The 14,036-nt window shown below is 43.6% G+C and overlaps 1 protein-coding gene across 2 annotated transcripts in view; it reads right to left on the bottom strand.

The window, feature by feature from the left end:
• FAM120A (family with sequence similarity 120A) overlaps positions 1-14,036 on the bottom strand; it is a 113,150-nt gene that overhangs the window by 57,861 nt on the left and 41,253 nt on the right. The window lies entirely within an intron of this gene.

The following is a 14,036-nucleotide window of genomic DNA, read 5'->3' as shown; positions in this document are numbered from 1 at the left end:
TGCCTGGTGCTTAGGCTGGACATGCCATAGCCCCCAGAGCACCGCACACTTGAACAGAAAGTCTGGCAGAGCTTCCATCTTCTACTGAAGAATGGCTGCAGGACAGGAAGTCGGGGAGTGGTGGTGCTAGTGTATGTGCATACAGTGCTGGTGGCACATGTGGACGCTCGCCCACAAGCTCACACACTCTCTCTCTCTCTCTCTCTCTCACACACACACACACACACACACACACGTGGGCTCACATACACAGAGAGACATTCCTGATCAAACAATAAGTCCTGAACCTCTGCGTGTGAGATACATGATGCTGTAACTGTTCAAGTCCCTTCTCAGGTGATTCTGAATTTTAGCCAGATTTTGGGCAAAAAGAATATTATAAAATCCATTCAAGCTCTTATACTGCAACTCAAATCACTGTAAAAAGTCTAGTTTACAATCTCTTGTAGCTGACCTGACATACTTTAAATTAAGAAAAATGAGAGATTGGCTTCTTCAGTTACACAGAAGTATTCAAGTAAAGATGAATATTTATGTTTCATTCTATTTTTGGCCATTATATACTATCAACTTCCTGAAAAGCACAAACTTTTCTCAAAAAAAAAATCCTGGAGTTCCCATCGTGGCTCAGTGGTTAACAAACCTGACCAGTATCCATGAGGACTCAGGTTCAATCCCTGGCCTTGCTCAATGGGTTAAGGATCTGGTGTTGCTGTGAGCTGTGGTGTAGCTCACAGATGCAGCTTGGATCCAGCATGGCTGTGGCGTAGGTCGGCAACTATAGCTCTGATTTGACCCCTAGCCCAGGAACCTCCATATGCCTCGGTGTGGCCCTAAAAAAAAAAATCCCCCCAAACAAAAACACTCAAAGGAGTTCCCGTCGTGGTGCAGTGGTTAACGAATCCGACTAGGAACCATGAGGTTGCGGGTTCGGTCCCTGCCCTTGCTCAGTGGGTTAACGATCCAGCATTGCCGTGAGCTGTAGAGTAGGTTGTAGACTCGGTTTGGATCCCATGTTGCTGTGGCTCTGGCATAGGCCGGTGGCTACAGCTCCGATTCGACCCCTAGCCTGGGAACCTCCATATGCCGTGGGAGCGGCCCAAGAAATGGCAAAAAGACATTTAAAAAAAAAAAAAAAAACTCAAAAACTATAACTTAAAAGCAAAAATGTCCAAGGAAAGAACATTTTCTAAAATCATATTTCAATCACTGACCTAAAATAAACTTTTGAGAACCCAGAGAACTAGTTACTATTCTATCACAACCTCATGAATTAATTTGTCTACGTTTCTGTGAAGCCTGCAGAAATGCCTAATAAGTGAAGGCCTGCCTCTATACTGCATGCCTTTTTGTAAATAAGTTCTTGTTCTCAATGCCCTCATGTAGCTAAGCAAAGTCATTGTCTGAATTCTCTGTGACAAGGACATCTTTCTCAGAACTGACACACTGGTTCACGGAGGGGAGAGTAACACCACCAGCTTCTCATTCTCCTCTTTTCACAAATACTAAGAGAGGTAGGCTTTTGTTTAAAAAGTACACACAGACTAAAGACAAATTTAAGCAGAAAAAAGTGTTTAATTACTACATGAAAAATTCACATAATTAAAAAGTATTTTAAATATGAAAGACTTTTAGAATAAAGAGAAAGAAAGCATGCGTTAAAGCCCTTAAAGGTGTGCTCAGCTATGTATGCTAGCAGATAAGACAAGCTGTGCAGTATCCACTCCCTCGAATTACTTACTAAGCTTGTATAAAACTAACCAGTTTTTTTTTTTTTTTGTCTTTTTGCCTTTTCTAAGGCCACTCCCGAGGCATTTGGAGGTTCCCAGGCTAGGGGTCTAATCAGAGCCGTAGCCACCGGCCTACACCAGAGCCACAGCAATGCGGGATCCTAGCCGTGTCTGCGACCTACACCACAGCTCATGGCAAACGCCAGATCTTTAACCCACTGAGCAAGGCCAGGGATCGAACCCACAACCTCATGGTTCCTAGTCAGATTTGTTAACCACTGCACCACGACGGGAACTCCCAGATTTTTTCTAATTTTTTTTTTTTTTTTGGTCTTTTTAGGGCCAAACCCAAGACATATGGAAGTTCCCAGCTAGGGGTCCAATCAGAGCTGTAGCTGCCGGCCTACACCACAGCCAGAGCAGTGCCAGATCTGAGCTGCGTCTGCAACCTACACCACGGCTCACAGCAACTTCGGATTCTTAACCCACTGAGCAAGGCCAGGGATTGAACCCTCGTCCTCATGGATGCTAGTCAGATTTGTTCCTGCTGAGCCATGATGGGAACTCTCTTTTTCCCTTTCTTTTTTATGAGATTTTTTTCTAAATTAAAATAAGATTTAAAAAGAAATGGTATTAATCAAGTGGCTCTACTGAGAAGTAGTCAACCCTACGTCAACCTAACAAATATTTATCGATTACCAGGCATGTTACTGTGAAGATGTTATAATAAGCAGACAATAATAACAAAAGTAATATTTCTAAAAAATTCCATATAGATGGGTGCTGACACATGATTTTCAAGTGTTACAGAAAAAGCATAGCTTTGAACATTCAGATGCAAAGATTAGATAAATCAATATATTCCCTACCATCAACACTAGTTTTTTCTATCTTTTTTTTTTTTTTTGGCCATGCCTAAAGCATGCAGAAGTTCCTGAGCCTGGGATCAAACCCGAGCCACAGCAGTGACAACACCAAATCCTTAACCACTACGCCAACAAAGAACTCAACACTACTTTTCAAAACTTGCCAAAAAAAAAAAACCCAAAAAACCAAACAGTGAAAAATTTGATGTATTTACTCTACATCAACATAAAGTTATATGAAGGAGAATTTTACACAATTTATGTTCATGCTCTCCCAGATAAACAGCTGCCAAAGGCAGGCTCGGGTGGGAGACAGTGGTAACCAACAGGACACTGGGTGGCCTATGAAGTCTGGTAGGCGGGGCTGAAGACCAGGCGAGAAGGCACAGCCAAGGAGGCGTGGGACTTTGGGGGAGGAGACAGAAATGGTCCTGGCTTTTGATGTTTTTGATAGTTTTCATTATACTCCACATACACACATTACAGGCATAATCTCCATCACTTGTTTTGTCCCAAAGAATCATACTGGTAAGACATAGTCAACGGTGTTCAATTCCTCACACATAGCTCGGCACAAATGATAAAGCTTTCCAAAGAAATAAATGATTCAAAATCAATAGTACTAACTTATATCATTGTTTATGGTGTTACCCTAGTGTACTGTTAGAGTATCATTTAGAAAATAGATTTATAAAATGTACTCACATATGATCTTGATTTCACTGACATGAATATTTTCCTCAGCATCTCTTTTAACATGTGCCAAGTGCCCTGCCAGTTTCCAGAGCGTACCAACTCCCACGAGCTGGGGCAACTGATACCTGTCTGGAGCTGCAGCACCAGCTAGGCCTCACAGGAAGGGCCAGCGGCCAGGGGAGAAGCCCTCACAATGGAAGGCCAAGTACAGGGCCAGGAAAAGTAAGATCATGAGTAAAGCAAGCAGGCACCTGAAAGAATTATGAGCAATTAAAAAAAAAAATTAACGCAAGGGAGCACATTTCGGGTCAAGAAACAGGTCAGGTCAATGAGTAAGAATTTTCTGAAAATAAGAGCAGTTCAACATTGACAAGGGCTGCTTTGACTGCTTGACAGTTGGTGCAGGAATATTCCATAGCTGGGAGGTAGCTGAATGCTTACACAGCATCCTGGCCATTCAAATCTCTTCTGGCCCTAGGTGTTGACAGCACTTTATGTGGACCTCAGAGCATCCTTCAAGTCCATGTGGTACCTGGGCCTTGAAGAGCAAGAGTCTGGGTAGTGATGAATTTATCCCAAATTTTATCCAAATCTATGAAATTCCTGGGTTCACTTAATCAGGTCTATATTGTAGGCATTAAAGAGCAAAAAAAAAAGAAACTTAAATCTCATTCAGCCACCCACATGGTTTTTTAAGTCTATGATAAATCAAGACAAATCAGTTTCTGTCTTTCTGTGGATGTTAAAAAGCACAAACTAAAAGCCTAAAGGCCTTTATTTGGAGCACACCGATAAGCTGAACCCGCAGTCCCCTCTGTCACTGCATACCGAGAAACCATCAACAGACCTGATGACAAGCTGTGTCCATCTCAGGTAGACACACCTTGCAGCCTTTTAAACCAGGCAGCAACCGAAAAGAGATGTATTTTCAGTTCTTCCAAAATGACTAATTTTCAGGTTTTAAAAAAATGACCTTTCAAAAAGCCAGGAGACCAGACAGCCTACACCACTTCATATCACATCAACTAAAATAAACTCACTAAAAACTGAATGAAAGGTCACAGGAACAGGACTGAGAGACTCCAATGATCTCCTTGGGAATCAAGGAGAAAGAATAAGTAGACTTTCTATTTAACAGGATAACATTTTCGCTTCTCTCTGGCAACATCTATTCTGTTAGATCCGTAGGGGCTTGTTATCAAGGCCATTTGCATTAGCTTTAAAAAGAGAAAAACTGAAAAAGATGAACATCCACACATTTCAGGGGAAAAAAAGGCAGGTGCAGGAGGTCCCTTGTGGCATAGTGGGTGAAGCATCTGCTGTCACTGTGATGGCTGGGGTTGCTGCTGTGGTGCAGGTTCGGAGCCACTGGCCAGGGAACTTCCACATGTTAAGGGCTCAGCCAAAAAAAAAAAAAAAAGAAAGAAAGAAAGGAAAGAAAAGAAAGCAAGTGCAGAATGATAGGTATAATACAGAACTAAAAAAAAAAAATCAAAACACTACTATTCAGTATGAATAAAAGGATTCTAATTGTAAAAAACCCCCACACTACTATTTATTATTCCATATATATGAGATAAAGAAATACAAAAAGCATTAGAAGGGAACAGACATGACTTTTAGAAAAGCCTAAAGTATTTCTTTAAGACATTTGCTAAAACTGGTTAGTAGGTACTCTAGTGCTCATGATACTATCCCTTGTATGACTCAGTTACTTTCAAGCTTTCCATAACAAGAAAATTTAAGCAAAAACCTTGGAGAGAGTGGGTTTAGTAAGCTATAAGGCTGACTATTACATAACTTTTTTAAGAATGCCAAATTTCAAAACCTTATTAATAAAGTATAGCAACAGTATAATAGTAAACACCTGTGACAATAAAAAAAAAAATTAAGTGATCACTATAACATTAAAAAAAACCTGAAAATATTCTAGATGATGACCACAGGACATGGCTAAGCAGATTTCAGTACATCCCCACCAAGAAACATTAGAGAAGCTCTAAAAATACTAAGGTAGAGTTCCCATCGTGGTGCAGCAGAAATAAATCTGACTAGGAGCCATGAGGTTGTGGGTTCAATCCCTGGCCTTGTTCAGTGGATTAAGGATCCGGCATTGCCATGAGCTGTGGTGTAGGTCTCAGACGTGGCTCAGATCCTGTATTGCTGTGGCTGTGGTGTAGGCCAGCAGCTACAGTTCTGATTGGACCCCTAGCCTGGGAACCTCCATATGCGTGGGTGCAGCCCTAAAAAGCAAAAGAAGGAAAGAAAGAAAGAAAAATACTAAGGCAGTGAGTTCCTGTTGGAGGCTGAGCAGTAACAAGCCCAACTAGTATCCACAGGATTCAAGTTCAATCCCCAACCTTGCTCAGTGGCTCAAGGATCCAGCATTGCTGTGACTGTGACGTAGGCCGGAAGCTGTAGTTCCAATTTAACCCATAGCCAGGGAACTGCCATATGCCATGGGTGTGGACCTAAGAAGCTTAAAAAAAAAAAAACAAACCTAAGGCAAACCTTTGGCGTTACAAGGAAGTCCCATAGGTACACTGCTGGGCAGGAACAAGGCAAGTTATCTCATAGTACGAACTGTTGATCCCACGGCCTGGCTACAGTCAGCCCTTGGAGCAGGAGGCCTGTGACACACTTGCAGAATAAGCCTGGCTGCACGGGTGATGGCAGGTGGACAAGGTCCTGAGGGCCATGTCACCTAGCATAGGGTGGCAGTGACAGCTGAGAAGGCACCTGACTGTTCCTGGTCCTACAGTTTGAGCCACAGGAGCAGCATGAACAGCATTCCAATCTCTCTCACTTCTGTTCCCCAGGCACGTGTGTATACAGCCATGGTTTTCTATTCTGGGCAGGTCACACTATGGACTCTGCATGACCTCTGTGTCCTACCCACAGTGGACCCAACCAGGTGACCCTGGGTCCTGGAGAACTAACAGCCTCTCATCAGCAGAGGAACCCCAGCAGATGCCATTCCTTCTTCGCAGACGTGTCTTCGTGTTTGGGAGGGGAGGGGAACACATCTCCCAACAAGCCCCCTTATGCTGGGAGTGTGTGTTTTGGGGGAGGTAGAGCTATATTTTCAAAGAGATTGGCTACACAACCTAGAAAGCCCAACAACAATCAACAGAACAATCTGTCGAGCCCTATGCAGACTGTGGCCACAGGAACCCACCTTCTTGAGACACCACAAAGTGATGCCTTCCAGCAAAGCCACAGCCCAGAATAAGAGGCCAACTGACTGGTCCTTGTTTCTCCATCACACTTGAACTTGTATCTTTCTGAGCCCTGGTCGCAAGAGCTGGGGTCCAGGAACACCAACTACAGAGTCTAGTTGTTCCTGTTATGACAGTAGGCATTTGCGTTCTCTTGTGGATGGGTCACCAGCATTTGGCACTGAGGTTTGCCAGTCAGCATTTTGTGAATCAGGATCCTCTGACCCAGTCTCGTAGAAGGGGGCCAGCCTTGGGGGCCTGTCAGGACACAAGGCTGAAGCAGGCTCCTGACACAGGCAAGCCTGTCAGGGTAAGTCACACATGGGGCCTCTCCACCAACACCTAGGAAGTTTCTACAGCCAGAGGTCCTTTTTTTGTGGTCACTATAGAGAGTCTGTTCTTTGGTTAGTGACAGTCCTCTTTTCAATACGGTCCTCTTTGCCCAAGCCTCTATTATTTGGACATGCCATCTTGCTGCCCAGCAGACTCCCAGGTCCCCAATGGACCCCCACTTCTGTGCTCCAAGGGCCCAGGGGCCACGATCACCTCCCACCTCCCTTCCCAGCCCCCCTCTCAGCTTTCATCATCCACCTAAAAGTTGAAGCATACTGAATCCCCCTCCCATTTCAAGCCCCCCCCCCTTTTTATGGAAGCAATGCGAAGTGGATTTGGAGGACTGGTGCTGGCCACCTATCCCACCCTCTTCCATGTCTTACAACACAGAAGCAGCTGCAAAGCAGAAATCTTTCCTAGGATCCCCCACCCTTTGTTGAGGACTACACAGCCACACGCACCTGCACAGGGTCTGGGAGCTGTGAGTATCACATATGCAGCCTCCTCACCTCTGCTGACGACTCCTACCCTGGCCGCTGCACGTCTCTCCCTGTGGCCACCCCCCACCAACCACCTCCTCTCCCAGCCTGTCTCAAGACCCCGCTACAGAGCGGTCTCCAAAGAAAACCTCCCCAGGGCATCCCACCTCTTTCCATGGCTCCTAATAGTACTCAGGGTGCACACACAATAAAGAAAAGCTAGGGGACCATTAAAATAAAATTCAGGGTGCTGGAGTACAAGGAAACATGACCAAGGAGATATTAGTAATATTCCCCTGAGGTTTATTTACTATACAAATAGTGTGTATGACAGTTTCAAAATAATTTTTTACAATAAAAAATCCTTCAGCGAATTCTCCTGGTCCTAAGATTAAGTCTAAAATCCATGGCCAGGCATGGTCACTGCATACAAGCCTGATGAGCATCACCAGACCACTCTCTCCCTTGCTTCCTGTGCTCCAACCATATTCTTTTGTTTCTGTCTTCTTTGTCCTCTCACCTCAGGACGATTATACATGCTGTCTCCTCTACATGTATACTTCCTCTCTTCTGTCACCTTGCTAAATTCTACTCTACACTCAAACCTCACCCAAACAGTAATTTAACTGAGTGGAAGCAAACATTGGTTTAATCCGGAATTGTTTTAACTGGGTTGGTCTTTCTGGACCTTCCTGTCTACACTCCTGCACGATTCCCTATCTCAGTCCTCTACAAGGGCAAGGATGACATCTACCTCGTCCACCACCTGGTGCAACCCTCAGCACAGTGCCTGGCACAAGCTGAACATATTGAGAACCTCATTTACTCATAAAAAATTATAAATTACGTATAAAAATTACTGTCTTTTGAGCAGTTTTACTTTACTAGGTGTATACACCTTGCATCAGTGTGGTACAGTTGTTACAACTGATGGTCTAATATTGACACATCACTATTAACTAAAGTCTATAGTCTACATTTGGGTTCCCTCTTGGTGTTGTGCACTCTTTATGTTAGGACAGATTTACAAGGACATGAATCCAGCATCATGGAATCACAGGGGATATTTTCACTGCTCTAAATATCTTGGGCTTTGCCTATTCATTCTTCTCTTACCTGCAAACCCTGGTCATCTTACTGTTGCCACAGTTTTGCCTTTTCCAGAATGTCCTGCAGTTGGAATCATACAGTATGTAGTCTTTTCAGACTGGCTTCTTTCACTTAGTAGTGCATAGTTAAGGTTTCTCCATTGCTAATAGCCCATTTCTTTTCCTTTTTTAGGGCCACACCTGCAATCTATGGAAGTCTCCAGGCTAGGGGTTGAATTGCCACCAGCCTACACCATAGGCACAGCAACACCAGATCTGAGCCGCATCTGCAGCCCACCCCACAACTTGAGGCAACCCCGGCTCCTTAATCCACTGAGCGAAGCCAGGGATTGAACCCACATCCCCATGAATACTAGTCAGGTTCTAAACACACTGAACCACAATGGGAACCCCTTAATAGCCCATTTCTGTTCAGCACTGAATAATCTTCCTTTGTCTAGAGGTAACAGTCTATTTACTCTTTCACCTGGCGAAGGATATCTTGGTTTCCATGTCTTGGCCACTATGAATAAAGCTGCTATAAACATCCACATGTGAACAAACACGGAACATACATGTTTCCTTGTGAACATACATTCTCAACTCCTTTAGGTAAATATCAAGGAGCAGGGTTACTGGATCTATGGTAAGAGTATGTTTTGTTTTGTAAGAAATTGTCAAACTGTCTTCAAAAGGGCTGGACCATTTTGTATTCCCACCAGCAATGAATGAAAATTTCTGTGTTCCACATACTCAGGAGCATGCGGTGGTGACAATGTTCTGGATCTGGGCCATTCTAGTAGGTGTGCAGTAAGAGCTCATCTATTTTTCACTGAGGAAGGTCAGGAGGACAGTGTGTGCTTCTTTAGACTCACTGGGCCTCTGTTTCTTTTGTGTGGCTTTTTACGTATACACTAGGATGAGCTCAAGCCCACAGAGTCCACAGTCACAGACATGAAGTGGATCTCTAACATCTCTGTCTTATTTGCTTATTATTGTTGTTTTTCTTTTTTACAGCTGCACCTGTGGCATATGGAAGTTCCTAGGCTAAGGGTTGAATCGAAGCTGCAGGTGGCAGTCCACACAACAGTCACAGCCATGCCAGAGCCTTAACCCATTGAGCAAGGCCAGGGATCGAACCCACATCCTCATGGAGACCACGCTGGGTTCATAACCTGCTGAGCCACAACAGGAACTCCTTATTTGTTATTTTTAAATTCTGCTAATATTTTGAAGCACACCTAGGGTTTGAGAACTACCTGTTCAACAAGAGAGCCAAATACTGCTGACAACGCAATTCTTTCAAATCTTACTTGTGCTTACATTTAGATTTTGGATTCTCTGGAGAGACAGTAGACAACAAGGGCGAAGATAGAAAAGACAAAATTATAATCATCTCTAGACACACAGTTCCCACAGTGTTTCTGATATAGTAAATGCTTAAAAAATAATACTAATCTCACCTGTAACTCATTTTAAAAATCTACCCAGTAGATAAAAATATACATAAAGCATAGGTATTATATACATCCATGATCTATGTTATACAATATAGGTAATTTCTGGGAGCCCATGGTACAAAAATAGAATGGACTGGAAAACATTTTTCCGCCCTGAAAAAGACCACACATTATGCAGACCAGGCCTCCCAGCAATGGGACGTGGAACATGTGCATTTCCTGCACATTCCACAGCACCCCAAAATGGTGAGGAGGTCTGAGGAGAGAACCACAGACTCAGGAGGAAAAACAGAAAACACCGCGGTCACTCCCACGTGGGCCCACCCAGCAAGGGTTTTCTTTTGAAAATCTAGAATCCTGAGGCCAATTAGGATCTGGTAACAGTTCTGTGGTAGAACCTAAAATTCCAGCCAGGGAGTCAGACTTGGTATTGTCACTGCTGTGGCTCAGGTTCAATCTCTGGCCCGGAACTTCCGTATGACGAGGGAGAGACCAAAAATAAAATAAAATGAGCTAAAAAAATAAAATTCCAACCGAGTTTAGAAACCTCTGGTTAGAGTCAACTCTCTCCATTTTTATTCTCAATAGCTACACTCTAAGTATGAGTCTGGAAGATCTCTTCAGAATCCTACACATATTCTAATTTCTAAAATGATTAACACAGACAGGTTCTAATGAACAAGAAACTTATGTTTCCATATTGGTTGTTCAAAATTCTGAATGTGTTTTCCTGTAGAATAATATATTGAGCTATGGTTGGAAGAGACCACTTATGTCCTAGCTCCACTTAGAAGAATATTTGTATGGAAAATATGTCTTAGATTCTAACTTAGGATGCCAAGAAAGTATTTCCATACCTTCTTGTAGGCTCTTGATTTACATTTCACTCATCACCCTCCACTTAGTTCCACGGTGGGACTAACGCACATCTAGGCAAAATCACCACTATCTGCAGATTACTTTAGTTTCTCTACACTTATCAGAAAAAGTAAATGATTTTTACATGAATCTTTCTGCTGGCTCCAAATTACATGCACATTAACTTGGAATAAACCTTCCTTCTCAACCTTGCCCCAAGCTCTCTCAATGTCATCCCAACATTCCAAACCATATACTGTCCTAAACTTTCTGCCCTGTTGTGATTCTGTACTTGTGCTTTGTTAAGTCTCTTGCTGTACAATTCAGATTTCTGTAATAGTCAGAAGCAACAGGAAATGCTTTATAACAGGATTTATAGCCAGGTATCACCTACATTAACCTGCTTGAAAATATTACTCTAAATACTCCAAATTCATTACCAGTTATATCCATAAACCACTGAGGGAAGGTGAAAGAGAATTCTTCACCTTAGAAATGAAGAAAGCTTCATTTCTAAGACACTTACCTCATTATGTCCTTTGATGATTTAATAAGTACATGAAAGCACGTTATAGAACAATAAATACTTTTAAGAAGCTCAAACTTAATCTAATTTAAGGTAGTTCTTGCCTTTTCAGAATATCTTCAAAACTGCTGCCATTCAGATTACTGCCAAATGTTAACTCATGTGTCTTTATCACTTTTACCCCTATTTTCCTTCTCTTTAATAAATGTTCTAGTCAAGTATGCTAGAATGAATATTTAAATTATAACGGTCATATGAGGATGAAAACATCACTACAGATACACATGGAACCAAGTACATCCTTATGCGAACTCCTTCCAAGCTTTCTGACCACTCATTTCAATATTCACTGCTTTTTCTAGACAGCCTTCCTACATGAACAACAATGAGAATATCTGCCAAGGAACAAGCATTTATTAAAGCACTTTACACGTATTTCTGTCTTATTTTAGGGCCACACCCGCAGCCTATGGAGGCTCCCAGGCTAGGGGTCTAATCAGAGCTGTAGCCACTGTCCTACACCACAGCCACAGCAACGCCAGACCCTTAACCCACTGACTGAGACCAGGGATCGAACCTGTGTGCTCATGGATGCTAGTTAGATTCATTTCCGCTGAGTCACTAGGGAAACTGCTATTTTCTCTTTTAATATTCATATAAATATCTTATTTTAATAAAATAGGAAACACAAGGCTGGGGACAGTGGTATGGGGATGTCCACAACTCTGCCTCTCACCTGTCTCAGTAACATCCACTAACACCCTCTGTGCCAGAAATAAAATCCAGATGCCATGACCTGACCCCAATACATCTCATCTTCCCCTAAAGTAATCACGGTAGTGAGTCTCTCTCCTTGCAACACTCCCTGTCCCCCTTTCCAAGAGTAACCTTAAATTACACCTAGTCGTTTCACTTTCCTAATTCAACCCTTTGTGGGTTAAGTCATTCAAGCAAATATTTACCCACTATGGCCAACACTAACCCTAACCCGCCATGGTTTGTGAGTGAAGGGGGCAGATAAGATCCTGGGGTTGTCAACCCCTGGACCCCTCAATGTTCAACCCTGACATTCCTGGGAGGAGGAGGGGGATGCGAGACGTGTAGAGAATTAAATTGAGGTGACGGGACAGAGAAGTGACAGTGAAGCCTGGATCTCAGAAATGGAAACAGCCCAGGCCCAGGAAGTCAAGGAGAGAGGGCCGGCGCAGAGCCAGTGCCCAGCCCCCGCAGCAGAGCTCGTACAGCACATTTCAGGAAAGAAGGCAGGGCCTGGAGAGTGAGGGGCAGAGGCCAGCAAGAGCAAGAGCTAGACCATGGTGGGGAAGCAGGTATGCAGCTGGGATTTTGTTCCGGGCATGACAGAAGTGGAAGGGGCCAACTGGCACCTTCATTTTTTTATTGTTTATTTTTACGGCTGCACCTGCAGTACATGGTAGTTCCTGGGCTAGGGGCTGAATCAGAGCTGCAGTCAGGCTACGCCACACCCATGGTGACACAGGATCCAAGTCACATCTGCGACCTACGCCAGAGCTTGCAGAAATACCGGATCCTTAACCCACTGAGGAAAGCCAGGAATCAAACTCGCATCCTCAGAGAGACAGTGTCAGGTCCTTGACCCACTGGACTGCAACAGGGAACTCGCCAGATGACACTTCTAAACACTATTCTCGCTGACGGGAAGGAAATGAATGGCATGGGGACTGGGGAATCGGGGCTGGGCACCGAGTGAAGCAGGAGAGCAAGTACCCCCCCACACACACAAACACACACACTGGGGTAAAATAAAAAGTAAAAAAATAAATAATAAATAAAGGTGTCAATTGGCCCATTCCACTCCTATCTCACCTGGAACAAACCCCTAGCTGTGTACCTGCTTCCTCTCCACTAAGACTACTCTAGTCACAAGAGGGGGCTGGGCCAGCTCAGAAAATGGCCTATACCCTCCTTGGGCACACAGTATCAGCACCGTCCATGACACCCACCCACAGAGATAGTTATCAAAAGCCAGTACTTACCTTTTATGGCTGTGCCCCCCACGTATACAGCACAGTGGCACTATGCTTAAATAAGTAAATGAATACTACCAAATAAGGGACAACAACTAGGGACATGTTCAACTACATGATTAATCTGAAACCAGTTAAAAGTCTAATTCCTATGACACTCTCAGAAACATGCCTTCCTTCTTATATGAAATAAACACAACTGAAACAACAGGTGGAAGTATGATCTCTCAAGGCTTACTGCTCTAGACCCTAAGAAAGGTGATCGGACTCAGGAAGGAGGCTGGTTCTTAGGGTTGGTGCTTTAAAACCTCCTATCAGCAGCCTTCAGGCAAACAGTTTATAATTATTTTTAAATTCCTCAACTTCAAATCTCTGAATTACATATGATTTTTCTGCCAAAAAAGGCAAAAGAAGAGGGGATACAAATCCACTGCACTTATGAAGGTACTCTTGGACCCAGAGGGCCTTCGACGTCCTCAGTGCACCCTGCAGGAGGCACCTCGAAGACAGAGATTTCAGCATCATCGTCACCTATGGCCTTGGTCCTCAGGGCTGCCTGCTTTTCTCCTCCACTCTCCTCAGTCTCTAAGTTTTCTCTTACTCCTCAACACTTTCAGGCACTACTACTGAATCTGCCTAGGAAGTTCTGCTGCACTTATTTATATAGTGCAGAATTTCTTTTTCTTCCTTTTTTTTTTGTCTTTTGTCTTTTTAGGGTTGCACCCACGGCATATGGAGGTTCCCAGGCTAGGGGTCTAATCGGAGCTGTAGCCACC

Source organism: Phacochoerus africanus, chromosome 5 (genome assembly GCF_016906955.1).
Source record: "Phacochoerus africanus isolate WHEZ1 chromosome 5, ROS_Pafr_v1, whole genome shotgun sequence".
Classification (NCBI taxonomy): Eukaryota; Metazoa; Chordata; class Mammalia; order Artiodactyla; family Suidae; genus Phacochoerus; species Phacochoerus africanus.
This window is presented reverse-complemented; position numbering and strand designations above follow the sequence as displayed.